General features: G+C 53.8%; 1 protein-coding gene across 5 annotated transcripts in view; it reads right to left on the bottom strand.

Annotated features, from left to right (window-relative positions):
• The window catches only part of SH2B3 (SH2B adaptor protein 3), a 37,442-nt gene extending 32,382 nt beyond the window's left edge, over nt 1–5,060 (bottom strand). The window contains exon 1 of one of the 5 annotated variants that reach the window (XM_081802245.1): nt 4,680–5,060. The gene's annotated coding sequence lies outside the window, so the exon portion shown is untranslated. The remainder of the gene's footprint in view (nt 1–4,679) is intronic. The other 4 variants (XM_081802240.1, XM_081802241.1, XM_081802242.1 and 1 more) reach the window with 4 other exon arrangements.
• Nucleotides 5,061–14,297: the final 9,237 nt, after the last annotated feature.

Here is a 14,297-nt window from a genome sequence, read left to right on the forward strand (position 1 = left end):
GCCAAGGCTTGGGGAGGATAGTTTAAATTGTGGTAAATGAAGTTAAAATGAGCCAGTCCAGAGCTTCCATCCTCCCCCAGGTCCACAGCTTCCCCTGGCCCCAACTCACAGATGTTTGGGCAGGAAGTCCCATACCTTCAGAGGGAGACACCGCCTCCAGGGAGGCCTCCAGGTTGACTACAGGCCACAGCAAGCATTTCAACTTTTCCCACCTACAGCACTAACTTCTCCAGCACCCAGACCCTCTGCCCAAGGAAGCCCAGAGAGTTGGGGGGATTCCAACACACACAGCCTGGCAGTCAGCCCACTGCCCTTTCACACCATTCAGGCTGTCTAAACTGTGGAGAAGCCCATGGGAAGTAGGGAGTGAAGGTTCTGAAGTCCTGGGGAGGCTGAGAGGTAGGTTCTGCTCTAGATCACTGGGCAGTCAATGGAGTCCTGATGCACCCTCTCTAGGGTCACCTAGTGCCCAGGGACATTTATCAGGCTGGCACAGTCTGCCAGAACAGGAAATGTCCTCCAGCTTCCTCTGTCCCCATGCCCAGCCTGACACCCCGACCACCTACCCAGCTAGGCTTCAGGAGAAAGCCAGGGACTATCCCCCCAAGAATGGGCAGGACTCGCCAGCCCCAGCCCGCCCCCCCATCCCCACACGTGACTTATTTTCACTGCCCCTGAGTTGAGGAGAGAAGGGTGAGACTCTGCGGGAGGTGGGGGGAGACCCTCAGCGAGCCCTGCACCCTGCAATGGTGCTTTACGGTGTCAGGAAGGGTGAAACTCTCCCCACACTCCTCGCCTTCTCTGTGAGAGGACACAGAGTGCCAGCTCTCAAAGGGCATATTCTTGCCAAAGGCCCTCTTTTGTGACCCTCTCCCCCAATCACCTTTCCAGTGCTCCACCTCCACAAGGCCAGCACCTCCATCAGGCACCCTGTGAGTCAGCTCCCGGTGAGCAGAGCATAGACTTCCTCCCTCCCAAGCCTCCCTGGGGACACATGGGGCAGAGGCAGCCTCCAACCCCCACCAACCGGGGTGGGGGCCCACATCCGGGCAGGCCCCCAGGGGCTCCCGGCCTGGCTCACAAGGAAGCCTGCAGCCTGGCCCCCCTTGCCGACCCCTGACAGGGTGGCGTGGGAGGAAAAATCTTCCAGCCATCTGCTCAGCTGCTGGGTTTCCGGTCGGGGCGGGGCCGGGAGACACCAGGAGGACTTGCTCTCCTGGGGAAGTGCCCCTTGCCCCTACTGGGAAGAAGAATACCAGGTCGAGAAGCCCAGTGGTGGCCAGTGGGACCTTGGAGCCCTGGCTGAGGAATGGTGGTTGCCCAGGGGTCAGGGCCCAAGTGAGCCGGTGTCCAGCTGTGGCCTTTGGACCTGCCCAGTTTCCAAGGGACTGCAGGCCCCCGGAAGCTAGGGAGCTGGGGCGCAGGGCTCCTGGGTCCAATTAGGCCTGACTCAGCGAGTGACCCCAGCTGAGTCACTTCCCCTGGGCAGACTGCCCGCCTCAGTTTCCTCAGGGAGGGCGGGTAGCTGGGAACAGGGTCTGGCTGGGAACAAGAAACTTGTATTACACCTCTGGACTCCAAGGCAGGCTTCTCCCATCTGCCAGATGGAAGCAGCTTCCTGCCCCGCCCAGCCAAAGATGCTGAACCCCCGGGGGGCAGGCGGAGGGGGGGCCCTTGGGACCATTTTCCCAGGAAACCTGGCAATTAAGTGCTAGCCCCCTCTGGGGCACTAATTGAGCCCTGCACACTTATTGAGCACTGACTGCATGCCAGGCATTATGCATGCCTCTTTTCAACACAATCCTATCGTGCAGTCATTAGTACTCCCATGTCATAGAGGAGGATAGTGGAGCTCAGAGGTTAAGGGACAAGGCCAGGGGCCCAGAGCCATAGCAATTACGGCCAACACAGTTCAAGTCCCTACACTGTGCCAGGCTCATACACTCCATATGTATGAGGCTTACACACAGGCTCATATACCCCAGAGAGGCTGGGACTCTTGGTCCCCATTGAGATGAGGTCCAGAGAGGTCAGATAATTTGCCCTAGGCCTCACAGTTAGAACCTGGCAGATCCTGGATTTGGCTCCAAAACCCATGTTGCTACCAGGGAGAAGTGGGAATTTAACAGGAGAGGCATCTCATTTAATAATATTAATAATAATATCATCTATTATTGTCAGGTGAGGCCCAGCACTGAGTGGTTTATGTATATCTCCACCCACCCCCCCGCAAAAGTGGGGTGCGCCGGGACTGGGAGGTCTCTCCAAGTGCCTCCAGCCCTACCCCCTCTGCCCTTGGGGAGGCTCCATCCAGGAGATGGAGGGTGTCCTGGGGTAACACGGCTTGACCAAGATATCCAAGGGTCCCCAAAGGCTGAACTGCTGCAGGGCTACCCTGTGCCTGCTGGACCCAGGCTACCCCCATATCTGGATTGTTCTACAGAACCTGATTTGTACTAGAAAGTTCTATTTATCAGGAAGGATCAAGCCCAGGGTTCACAGGAACGGGGGTTGGGAGGATCAGGAAGGAGAACAATCAGAGCTAACATCCACAACAAATAACAGTCTTATCATTATTGCGACTACCACTGCTGATCAAAATGTTCTAAACACTTTGCAAATTCACTCATATGGTTCCAATGATCCTAAGAGTTAGATACTCTTATTACATCCATTTGACAGGTGAGGAAACTGAGAGGGACGGTTAAACAAGGCCTCACAGCAAGGAAGCACCCCCACCTCATCCTGCCTGCATCTTCGCAATTCTTCTCCCAAAGACTCATGACCCCCCAGAGCCGCCCAGATGCTGGAGGTGCTCGAGGGATGCTGATGGACAAGCATTCCGCAGCCAGCAAACTCACGCTAATGATGGTAATGATAGAAAATCACCACCACCACCTGTAATTGAACCCTCTCTCTGCCAGGCAGCAGGTGCTTTTCACACACTGGCTCATTAAATCCCTACCACAGACCTGTTATATCCCATTTCACATGGGGGGAAACTGAGGTTCACAGGTGTCACTTGCCCATGTCCTCAGCTGGACAGAAGCCGTAGGAGCATGGGACCTATGCTGAGCCCCTGCAGGTCCTCAAACCCCAGCAGCTGGTACTTCAGTCCAGCCCCTTCCCAGCTGGCTGGCTCTGTGGTCCACAGGGACTCACACAAGTTCTAGGAATGTTCACCCTTTGGCTCAGAAGGATTTTCCCTCCCAGAGGAGCATTGTGGGAAAAGGCTCAGAAAAAGTGTATTAAAAACCCTTCCAACTTCCCAAGCGGGCCCTGGCCTCTCATCTGTTGACCCCAACCCGCCCAGGCAGCCTCTGCCTGCTCTCCCCCCATTTGGGCTAGGTCTCCAGCCCCCGCAGCCCCAGGGAGCCTGCAGAGCTGTTTCCGCTCTGACAGCCAGGTCAGTGATGGGAAAGCCAGACATGACTCGCGCCCACAGCCCTGGAGACCCATGTGCCCATCGCCTGGCAGGGGCCCTGCGGCTGGATTATAAATGGGGAGGCAGGATGGGCTGGCTGCCCTAGCTGAGCCTGGCAGCTGGTGGGTGTCAGGGGATGCTCCTCTCCCAGGCGAGGGGCGTGGGGGTCAGATCTCAGCCCCTCCTGCTCCCAAAGCTGGACCTTGGCCCTGCAGACATCGCCTTGCCAGGCCCTCTGCTCCAGAGCCCCCACCCGCAGCCCAATTTCACTTCCTCCCACTCAGTCAGGCCTGGCCATGCCCCTCCCTGGAGGCCTCCAGCTGCAGGCAGTGACCTCCTCACCTACATCATAGTGGCCGGGAATGGGGAAGAGAAACAGGAGAATGAGGAAATTAAAGAAAAAAAAAAAAAAAGCAGGACAGGCAGGCAGACCCCCCTCCCCAGTTCCTCAAATGCAGTCCCCATCATCCCAAAAGCCCCCATAGTCAGAGGGAGGAAAGGGAGGGGATTTCTCCACCAAGCATTAAAGGCTTCTGACATTGCCCTCCCAGCCATGCTGACCTATAAGGCAATACCACTCCCATCCCCCCTTATTTTTGGATGGGAGGATTCACCTGGGCTCCAGGTCTGGGGTGTGAGGGCACCAGCTCAAAGAGAACTGTGCTCCGGGACCCTTGAACCCTTGTGAAACCCCAAACTCAGTGACTTGGGGGCACCTGGCCTGGCCCACCTCTGAGGTGTGGGGTGTGAGAGGGGCTTCTAGAATCCAGAGATACACTCATAGCCACATGGCCTGGGCTGGGAGAGTGGGGAGGGACAGGTGGCCCCACTCCCAGAGGGCTCTTCCAACCTCACAGCCTCCGTTTGACTACTTTCACTTTCAAAGTACCCCAAGCGCTTGACCCTGGACCCCTCCTCACCACGCACAAGTTGAGGGGGACTGCTGCCCTGACTGACTGGGCTACTTTAAGAGGCATTAACTGCGGGCATTAACCATACCCTCTCAGCGCCTTCCCCACGGCCTCCCCTATTACATCCCCAACACGTGTGTGGGTGGGGGTGTCGGCTGGGATGGTGTCGCAGGAGCTGGAGAAGGGCCGGCCCTGAACACCCCATCCGGGTCAGGGGCAGGACAGTATTTCAGGCTGTTGTGGGAGTGCGCAGACACCGGGCAGAACCGGACAGGGGGCCTCCTCTTCCCCCATTAGAGCCCTCCCAGCCCCGGAGGAGGGAGCACCGGGAACGGCGGGCTTACCTGAAAGAGAGGGGGTCCGGGCCCGGCCTGCCCATGGCGTCGCGCTTCCCCGGCCCCCCGAAATCCCGAGGGGGCGGGCGGGCCCCCGCCCCGGGCGCGTTCTCTCCCACGCGCCGGCTCCTGGCTCGCAGCTCGCTCGAGCGGGGCTCAGGCAGGAAACCCGGGCTCGGAAAATGGCCAGCACCTCATCATTTCCGCCGCCAGCGCTTGACAGTTGCGGGAGGATGCGCCCCTGGGCCGCCGCCGGGGAAACTTTGCTGCTGCCGCCGCCGTCGCCACCACGGGCCGCGACAGTCCGGGCGGGCGGCCGGGCGGAGGCGGTAGCCCGAGCCCATGCCGCCTCGCGCCGTTATGTAAAGAGGAACCGGCTGTGTGAGCGGAGCCCAACGGGGGAGGGCGGCCACGACAGGGGCGGGGCCAGTATGGGCGGGGCCACGGGAGACCACGCCCCTGTCCGCCCGCGAACCACACGGCCGGCGGGGACGGCTTCGGGGGCGGGGCCTAACCTGGCCCCGCCCATCAACCCTGCTCAGCCGCTGCTCACCGGGTCCTGGGGTCTCAAACGCCGAGCCCGGAGAGAGGCGGGCCCTGCCAAGCCACGCCCACACCTCGCCCACCCGATGTCGCTTCGCGCAGGCTAAAGAAGGGAATGAAAGACCGAGGGGCGGGGAAACCTTGGCCCCACCCACCTAGTGCCTGCAGACCCCCCAGGTGCCTCAGCGCGGCGGGGGCGGGGCCAGATGGAGGAGAGGCGGGGCCTGGGGGCGGGGCTGGGACGAGCTCCTTGGCCTCGAGGGGGCGCGCCCCTGCGACTCCCTCCTGCAAGGCGTTATCTGCGCGCTCCGGGCGGCTCCGCGCAATAGCGACCACAGCTTTCATCACCCCCAGGGGAAGGATCCCAACCCCGCCCGGCCCCGACTATCCGCGACTCTGCTGAGTCGACCCACCACGGCCCTAGCCCCGCCCCATTCGGGTTCTGTCCCCACCCTCGGTTCGGCTCGCCGTTGCGGGTGCCTGGGTAGGCCGACCGCTATTGGGCCACTACTCTCGGGGGCCCCACCCCAGGAGTGCATCTTTCTTCAGGAAGCCCTCCCGGACCGCTGGCACCTATGACCTCTGGGCCTCCCTCTCTGCTGTCCCCCGTGCTTTCATTTTCTCTACAGGCCTTATGTGGGGTCAGGTTGACAGTGGGGTGCCCCCTAGTCTGCGGTGGAGCATACAGTCAGCCAGCCCTTCCCCCAACACAGGGGAGGGAGGGGAGAGAGGACTGTCTACTCTTCTCTCCCTCCCACGACAGGAAACAGTCGATTAGGCCCCCAGCTTGCAGGAACCTCATCACCCCTTCCCAGGCAACATACTCCTCCAGTCTGCTGCCTCCCCCTCATACTAACCTTGGGCAAATGACCTGACTTCTCCATACCTCAATTTCCTCATCTGTGAAATGGAAATAGTAAGAGTACCCACTCCACTGGGTTACTGTGAGGATTAAATGAGTCAATGCATTAAAGCACTTAGCATTGGGCTTTGCCCAAGGGAAAGCACTGCTACCTGCGTGTTTGTTAATCAGGTTTGAGTTCTGCCCTTGGAGATGCAGAAAGGGGTTCCCCAGAAGATGGGGATTTCCAGACTCCACCCAGATGGGGATCAGGGCTGGTCTGCTGCAGGATCCTTGAAATCCCATAACCTTGAAAGACCTCTAGCAATGAACATGTGCTTTCCACAAATACTTGTTAAATGGCTACAGTGTGCCAGGCACTGTTCTAGGTGCTGGAGACACAGCAGTGAACAAGACAGACAAATATGCCTGCCCTTGGTGGAGCTGACATTCTGGCGAGGGGACGCAGAGCATTAGTACATGAATAAACGGGATAATGGATTGGGAGGAAGATAAAACAGTTAAAGATAAACAGTAGGAAGGGGCTGTCTTAGACTGGAGGCTTGGGGAGGACCTCTCTGAGGAACTAACATTTGAGCCGAGACTACCCATTTCCCCCATCCTGCAGCAAGAAGCATCTGGGCACAATAACGTCTAAAGGAAGGGCATTCCTGGCCAAAGGAACAGTGAGTGCAAAGATCCTGAGGTCGGAATAAGCTTGGTGCATTTGAGGAAAGTCAAGAAGACAGTGTGATACTCAGGCTTACAGACGGGAAGAGATGAAGTTGGAAAGGCAGGCCCACCACATGGAAGCTTAAGGGTCCTGGTGGCAAGTTTAGGAATTCTCTTGAGAGCAATAGGGAGCCACGGGGGTTTTTGAAGGACCTGTTGAGCTTTGGATTTGTGCTGCAAAGTCTGGAGTTGGCAACCCATTAGAAGGTGCACTAGTAACATTCACACAGCATCTGGGGATGTGGGACGAGGGGGGTGAGGTATTAGGGAAGCCTAAACCGATCATTCCATATTATTATCTCTATATGGCACCTGGGGAGACTGAGGCCTAGAGAGACCAGTTACCTGCCTGCAGTCACACAGCTCCCAGGTGGCGCCTACAAGAGCAGCAGGTACACAGCAGTTGTCAACTGGTTGCTAAAATCTGCCAGCCACAAGCACTTTCCCTCTCACTGCCCAGACAGCAGTTTTGCTGACTTAAATGGAGACTTGTGGTTCTTCCCCTTTTTAATCATAGCGCAAGCCTTCTCTCGTGCCAGATTTCTCTGAGGCCCAAAGTGGTTTCCCTTCTCGCTTAATTTCTTCTTGCCAGGTGTCCCCTCCAGAGTCCAGTTGGTTGTTTCGAGCGCTCTCTCCGCGATCGAGACTTCTCACTCTGTTTCTGCTTTTCCTTAGAAAGGCAAAGGGTTTACAACGAAAACCCCTTCTGTTGCCTTGCCCTAGATTTGAGAGCACCCCCGCTTTGAACTGCGATTTTCCTCTTCTTGCAGTAGCTCCTCCCACTTCACAGGTCCCTGGGGCCCAAAGTGAGGAGGAGGTTTATCCGAATTCCCCTGAAGCAAGTGAGATAGTCTCAGCCAGCAGGTCCCACCGCCCTTGCTCTCATACCGACCAGGAGAACGCCTACTGCCTGCCAAGTGGGGGCTGGAGACTCTCAGGATTAATAATAGTAACGAATCAGCAGCCAATGACAACATTAGTAAATGCTTATTAATACCATTAACATGATATTAACAATTGGTACTGATAACAACAACACAAAAGTTAACCAGTACGGGATTAACAATAAAAGAATCAATAACAATAGAATAATAATGTAACGATAGTTAATAGAGCTCGTTAAAAATAACAATAGTTACTGTTAGCTATTACAGAACTAATAGTAAATATAAAATAACAACAGGATATCAGGAGCAACAATAAATATAATAACAGGTCTAGGATTCATAGTTACCATAGTAGCAAATGGTATCAGAATTAATAACAATAAATAACAACTAACAGTAGGATAGTAATAAGATTAGTAATAAATGTAACATATTTGGAACGTCTGGCTGGCTCAGTGGGAAGAGCATGTGACTCCTGAGCCCGGGGTCATGAGTGCAAGCCCCACCCCACACCGGGTGTGGAGGTGACTAAAAAAATAAACTTAAAAAATAATAATAATAACAATCATAGTTAACAATCCCAGGACTAATAATAGTCTATAATATACTATATATTATAGGACTATAATATAATAATAATAATAGTATAATCATAGTTAACAGTTCCAGGACTAATAATAGCACTTAATAGTTAAAGGATTAAAAATAATAAATAGGGGCATCTGGGTGGCTCAGTCAGTTAAGCGGCCGCCTTGGGCTCAGGTCATTATCCTGGGGTCCTGGGATAAAGCTCCGTGTTGGGTTCCCTGCTCAGCGGGGGTCTGTTTCTCCCTCTCCCTCTTCCCCTCCCCACTGCTCATGCTCTTGCTCGCCCTCTCTCTCTCAAATGAATAAAAACTTTTTTTAAGTAATAGTAAAATAGCAGTAGGCTAGAAGAGGATTAATAGTAATAGAACAATAGTGTAATCGTAATAGCTAATGATCTAGGATTAACAATAATATGATTACCAGTTGTGAAGGCTTGTTTCATGTCAGACACCCCTCTGTACCTGTGCTGACTGATGAAATTTTCTGTGATGATGGAGACATGCTATCTGCACTTGTCCAAAATGGTCACCACTAGCCACATGAGGCTACTGAGCACCTGAAATCTGGCAAGTGTCACTGAGGAACTAAATTTTAACTTTCTGTAATGTTAATGAATTAAAATTTAAATAGCCTCATGTAGCCAGTGATCTCTGTCCTGGATGGCGCAGCTCTGGACATTTTCCATAGATTAACTCATTTCATTCTCGTGACAGCCCTGGGCTAGATACTCTTATTGTTATTATTATCCCCATTTTATTATGAGGAAACTGAGTCATTGAAAAGTGAAGTCATAAGACCTGATCACAATCTCCCCACTTCAAAGACAGAACACCATTGTCTGAGGGGGATCCCTAATTAAGAATGAAGGCTCTGGGGCGCCTGGGTGGCTCAGTCGTTAAGCGTCTGCCATCAGCTCAGGTCATGATCCCAGAGTCCTGGGATCAAGCCCCACATCGGGCTCCCTGCTCGGCGGGAAGCCTGCTTCTCCCTCTCCCACTCCCCCTGCTTGTGTTCCTGCTCTCGCTATCTCTCTCTCTGTCAAATAAATAAATAAAATCTTTAAAAAAAAAAAAAAAAAAGAATGAAGGCTCTGGGGTCACCCCGACAGGTTTAGAATTCTGTGTTCTGCATCCTCTTAGCTGGGTGATCACTTGGACTCTCTAGGCCTCAATTTCTTCATCTGTAAAATGGGGACAGTCACAAGGCTGGCTTGGTTGGGTTGTGGGGGAGAATTTGATGAGAAAACTTACAGCGAAGGCTTGGGAGTTTGGATAGCACTTCCGTATATACAGATGTGCCCAACAGAGTGTTGACTGTAATGTATAACTGGATGTGAGTCATATGTCCCTCAGGGAATGGCAGGGAAGAATGGTGGCCACAGAGATCAGCTCTGTGGGGACTAAATCCTTACACCCATTTTACAGATGAGGACACTGAGGCTTGAGAGTAAGGACTGTTGCCTAAGGTCACCCAGCTAGTGAGTAGAGATCTTGGTGTCCACATCTGTAAGATGTGCTTCTGCACACCCATCCTCTCCCTATTGGAAACAAAGTCTGAGCCGCAGGTGAGGAGGAGGCCTGGGTGCCTGGTCTGCCCCCTATGGACTGAATGTTTATATCCTCCAAAAACTCATGTTGAAAGCCTAACCTCCAAGGTGATGGTGTTAAGAGGTGGGGCCTCTGGGAGGTGATTGAGTCATGAGAGCAGAGCCTTCATGACCTATGTAAGAGATTATACAAGAGACCCCGAAGAGATCCCTCTCTGCTTCTGTCAGGAGCAGTTCAGCCAGAAGCCGCAATCTCTGAGCTAGAAAGGGGGCTTTCACCAGATGCTGAATCTGCCAGGGCCTTGATCTTGGGCTTCCCACCCTCCAGAATTGTAAGGAATATATTTCTGTTGTTTAGAAGACACCCGGTCTATGCTATTATGTTATAGCAGTCTGAATGGCCTAAGACAGAAAATCGGTACTGAGAAGTAGAAGCCGCTGTGACCAATACCTAGAGATGTAGAAGCCACTTTGGCACTGGGCGATGTGGGTAGAGGCTGGAAGAGTTCAGGGTGCCATGAACAGACCATTAAGGTTGATTCTGGTGGAGACCCAGAAGAAAAGAAGAGAGCTGCAGAGGGTCCAAGATACTAGAAGAAGGACCCCAGAGGCCCTTTGAGGTCCTCAAGGGCTTGGGTGGCAGGAGGATTTCAAGGGAGGGGCCGCCACTTTGAGCTCCCCCGCCTCCCCCATCTGCAGCCCCAGCTGTGACTCCAGCTGGCCTCCAGCGGCGGGTGCTGTGCCCTGCAAAGCTGTGCGGGTATGGCGGCTTCCACCCAGATTTCGGAGGAGCTGCCCATGCACGACCCAGGCAGAGGGCCACCTTGAGCACAGGGGCCGCTGCAAAGAGCCCCCACCAAGTCAATGCCCAACAGAGCTCCTATGACTCCAGGCTGGTAGAGTCACCTGCGTCTGATTCCAGCAATTCCAGCCCTGGAGTGCTGGGGCAGGGGCTGCCCCCAGCAAAGCCATGAGAACAGCGCAGAGCCTTAGGGGCCCAACGACTGCCCAGCAAATATTTGGGGGCAGCAACACCACCTCAGCGTGTCCAGAAATCAGGACCACCCTACCCTAGTAGTCCAGAAGGAGGGACCACAGCCCCAGTGTGCCTGGATGGCAGAGCATCTAGCCGAAGAGGATTATTCTGGAGCTTTAAGGTTTTAGACTTGCTCAGGACTTGTCTCTCCTTTCCTTCCCGTTTCTCCCTTTTGGAATGGGAATGTCAGTCCCACCACTGCATGTTGGAAACACATCCGACTTCACAGCCAGAGAGGAATTTGAGTCTTACTCACAGCTGATTTGGGTGAGACTTTGGATTTTAGACTTTTCAATTGATGCTGGAATGAATTAAGACTTTGGGGGCTATCGGGATGGAATGAATGCATTTTGCATGTGTAAAGGACATGAATCTGGGGGGACCAGGGGCAGAATGCAATGGACTGAAGGTTCAAGGCCACCCCCCCCACCCCCAGGGGACTAAGACAGCTAGTGCTGGAGTTTTCCAGGCCTGGGCTTTCATCCCAGCACTACTGTGTGACCTCTAGTAAGAGACTTCCATTTTCTGAGCCGCGGTGCCCCCAGTCCGTAAAATGGGCATAATAATAGTTGGGCAAAGGGAAGTGAAATTGTGTAGGACATTTAATCCCTAGTAGGTGTGCTCAGGGAGTGTTCTGCATTAAATGAGAACCAGAGAACACTGGGTTCCTCACTGTTCTTCAAACTCACCTTCATGCTCCCACTTTGGAGCCTTTGCGCTGGCTATCCCCTCTGCCCAGAATACCCTTCCACCAGATGGTTCCATCCCTCCCTTCATTCGCTCCCTGGAGATCCCTGACCACCAAACAGACCCTCTCTGCTGCTGTCACTCTCCATGTCTGACCCTGGTTCTTTTTCTTCCACTATGTCGTGAGGACACCCAAGGAGCTTTAGGAGAGGCCCACATGGTAGGGAACTGAGTGAGGCCTCCTGCCAGTGCCCATGTGAGTGCGCTATCTTGGAAGCCGCTCCTCCAAGTCCCCTTCAAGCCTTCCGGTGAGGGGAGCCCCAGCCCATGTTTTGACTACAACTTCCTTAAAGACTCTGAGCCAGAAACACCTAGCTCCTAACTTTCTAGAACTGTATGAAAGAATACATGTTTACCATTTCAAGCCACTAGGTTGGGGAGTAATTTACTACAGAGCTCAAGGTGGCTTTGGCGGGGGGCGTCCAACCAACTGTTTCCCCACCCATCAAGATCCAGCAGGAGCTAGGAGGTTCGGGAAAGGGTGTCCTTGGCCAGAAAAGGATTATGTAACTGGGCCCTTCTTCTTTCTGCGTGGGCAGTCAGAACTCTCCAGTGGTATTCCCAGGCTTAGGGGTATAATCTGCTGAGGGCAGGTGCCTGATGCCACCAAGCCCCTGCTTCCTTCCTGCTGCTTGGGTTCCCTTTTCTGTCCTCCCAGTGCCTGCGCCTCTCAAATTGCCCCAAGTCCTTGCCTAAGAAAAGGATGAACAGTTTTTATAATCTGGATTCCATTTCGGGAAGTGTGCACCAAGCTGAGACCATCACAGGCAATCCACCCCATTGTGAGGGGTTTGCTGGGAATTTCCCCATTTTTCAGACGAGGAATCGGAGGCACAAGGCAGTGAAGGGCTGTGCCCCACGTCACACAACCGGTAAGTAAGTGACTCAAGCTGGTCAGCACTCAAGTCCTAGACGATCCAGAACCCCGGCTCATCCCGAGTAATGATGATAATGATAGTCCTAGGCAGAATTAGTCATTATTAAGGCATTACATGCCAGCCACTATTTTGAGGGCTTTCCGTGGGTTCGTGATTTAATCTTCCCAACAACTGTATAAAGGAAAGCATGTTGTTTCCCTTCATTTGACAGAGGAGGAAACTGAGGCACGACAGCATTGAAGTGGCCTGTGCAAGTCAGGCATTTGCACTGAGGCTCCAGAATTCTGACCTTGGCTAAAGTCGTCTGAGGCGGCCCCGCGCCCTGCGCCCACCCCAAGGGCCCCCAGCCGGGCCTGGGGAGCCACGAGCTGCCCCCTCTTCCGCCCCGGGGAATCTGGTTTCGGAGGGGAAGTGACTCAGTGGCCTGAGGCCCCGCAGATAATTATTCACTTCCAATCCCAGTAATTAAAGGCCCCAATGGCTCCGCGGAGGACGCACAACCTATCACTTCCTCGGTCCCCACCCCTGCCCTGGGATCAGCGTGCGGCGCACGAGCTTCCCCGGCGCGAGCTTGGCCGCTGTCCCAGGCTGCGGGTCGGCGGCGGCCGAATTGCGCGCGGCTCTGGCGCCCCCTGGTGGCAGCCTTGGGGGTGGCGGGCTGGGGAGCGGCGTCCTGAGCAGCTCTTGGCGCGGGTCTAAGCCTGCCCAGCCCTGGGCCCCTCCTCCCAGAGTGGGGCCAAGTCTTCCTGGAAGCCTCCCAGGCTCCAGGTTTGATGCCTCCAATCCACCGTTAAATGGCCACCAAGGTCGAGAACACGGATTGGGGGCATGGTTTAATGTCTGGCTTCTTCCTTTAGTGCTGGGTCACCCTGGGCAAGCGACTGGGGCTCTCTGGGCCTCAGTTTCCTCATTTGTAAAATGTGGAAGAGGGATCCACCTCCCTCGTAGAATTGTAGTGAAAATTAACTTAAAAGAATTCATGTAAAAGTCCCTGCTACACGTGTAAGTGCTCAATAAATGTTGGTTAATTTCCAAGGCACAAATTTAGTATGTGCCAAGTCTCTTCCCTGCTGTAAACCTTCCAAGACTCCTATTACCTTTTGAATAAAACGCAAAAGCCTCAGCCTGACAGACCAGGCCCCTTCACAGTCTCATCCTTAGCGACCTCCTCTCGCGACAATATCCACCAATCTCCCAGTGCTCTGGCCACACCAGACTTCTTTCTGTCCCCTGCTTCCTGTTTCCAGACCTTTGCCCACACTATTCTCACTGCCTGACATTGTCTTTCCCTTTACTCTGCTTGGCAAACTCCTATACATCCTTCAAAACCACCCGAAACATGATCTGTGCTTGAAGTCTACTCCAGTTCCCTGGGGATGTTGCCTCCTCTGGCCTCCGTTGGCACCCTCTGCATCAAGCCTCTGAGGGACAGGGGTTTGTCCCTTATGGTGCAATTACTCATTCATCTGTCTGTATACTCCCAGACTCTGAGCTCTTGGAGGGTAAGGCTGATGTTTTGCTCACCTTTGAATCACTGGCATGCAGCATGAATCGGGCACACATCAGGTGCTTCAAAATGTTGTGTTCAGACCAAATGAAAAGTAAGTGCTGGTGGATGGTGATTCCAAAGCACACAGTTGTTACGTGAGCCTTGGTTCTGTCATCTTCGTGCTGGCTTGATTTCTCTAAGTCTCAGTTTCCTCATCTGCAAAATGGGGATGAGAATAATACCTACCTAACAGAGTATTTGTGAAGATTAAATGAAATTATGTGTGAAGCATAGGACACTCAATCAGTGATGCTGATTATTATGAACTAAACCTGTTCTC

The sequence above is a fragment of the Leptonychotes weddellii genome, chromosome 13 (assembly GCF_054177405.1).
Source record: "Leptonychotes weddellii isolate Sample4059 chromosome 13, ASM5417740v2, whole genome shotgun sequence".
Lineage (NCBI taxonomy): Eukaryota > Metazoa > Chordata > Mammalia > Carnivora > Phocidae > Leptonychotes > Leptonychotes weddellii.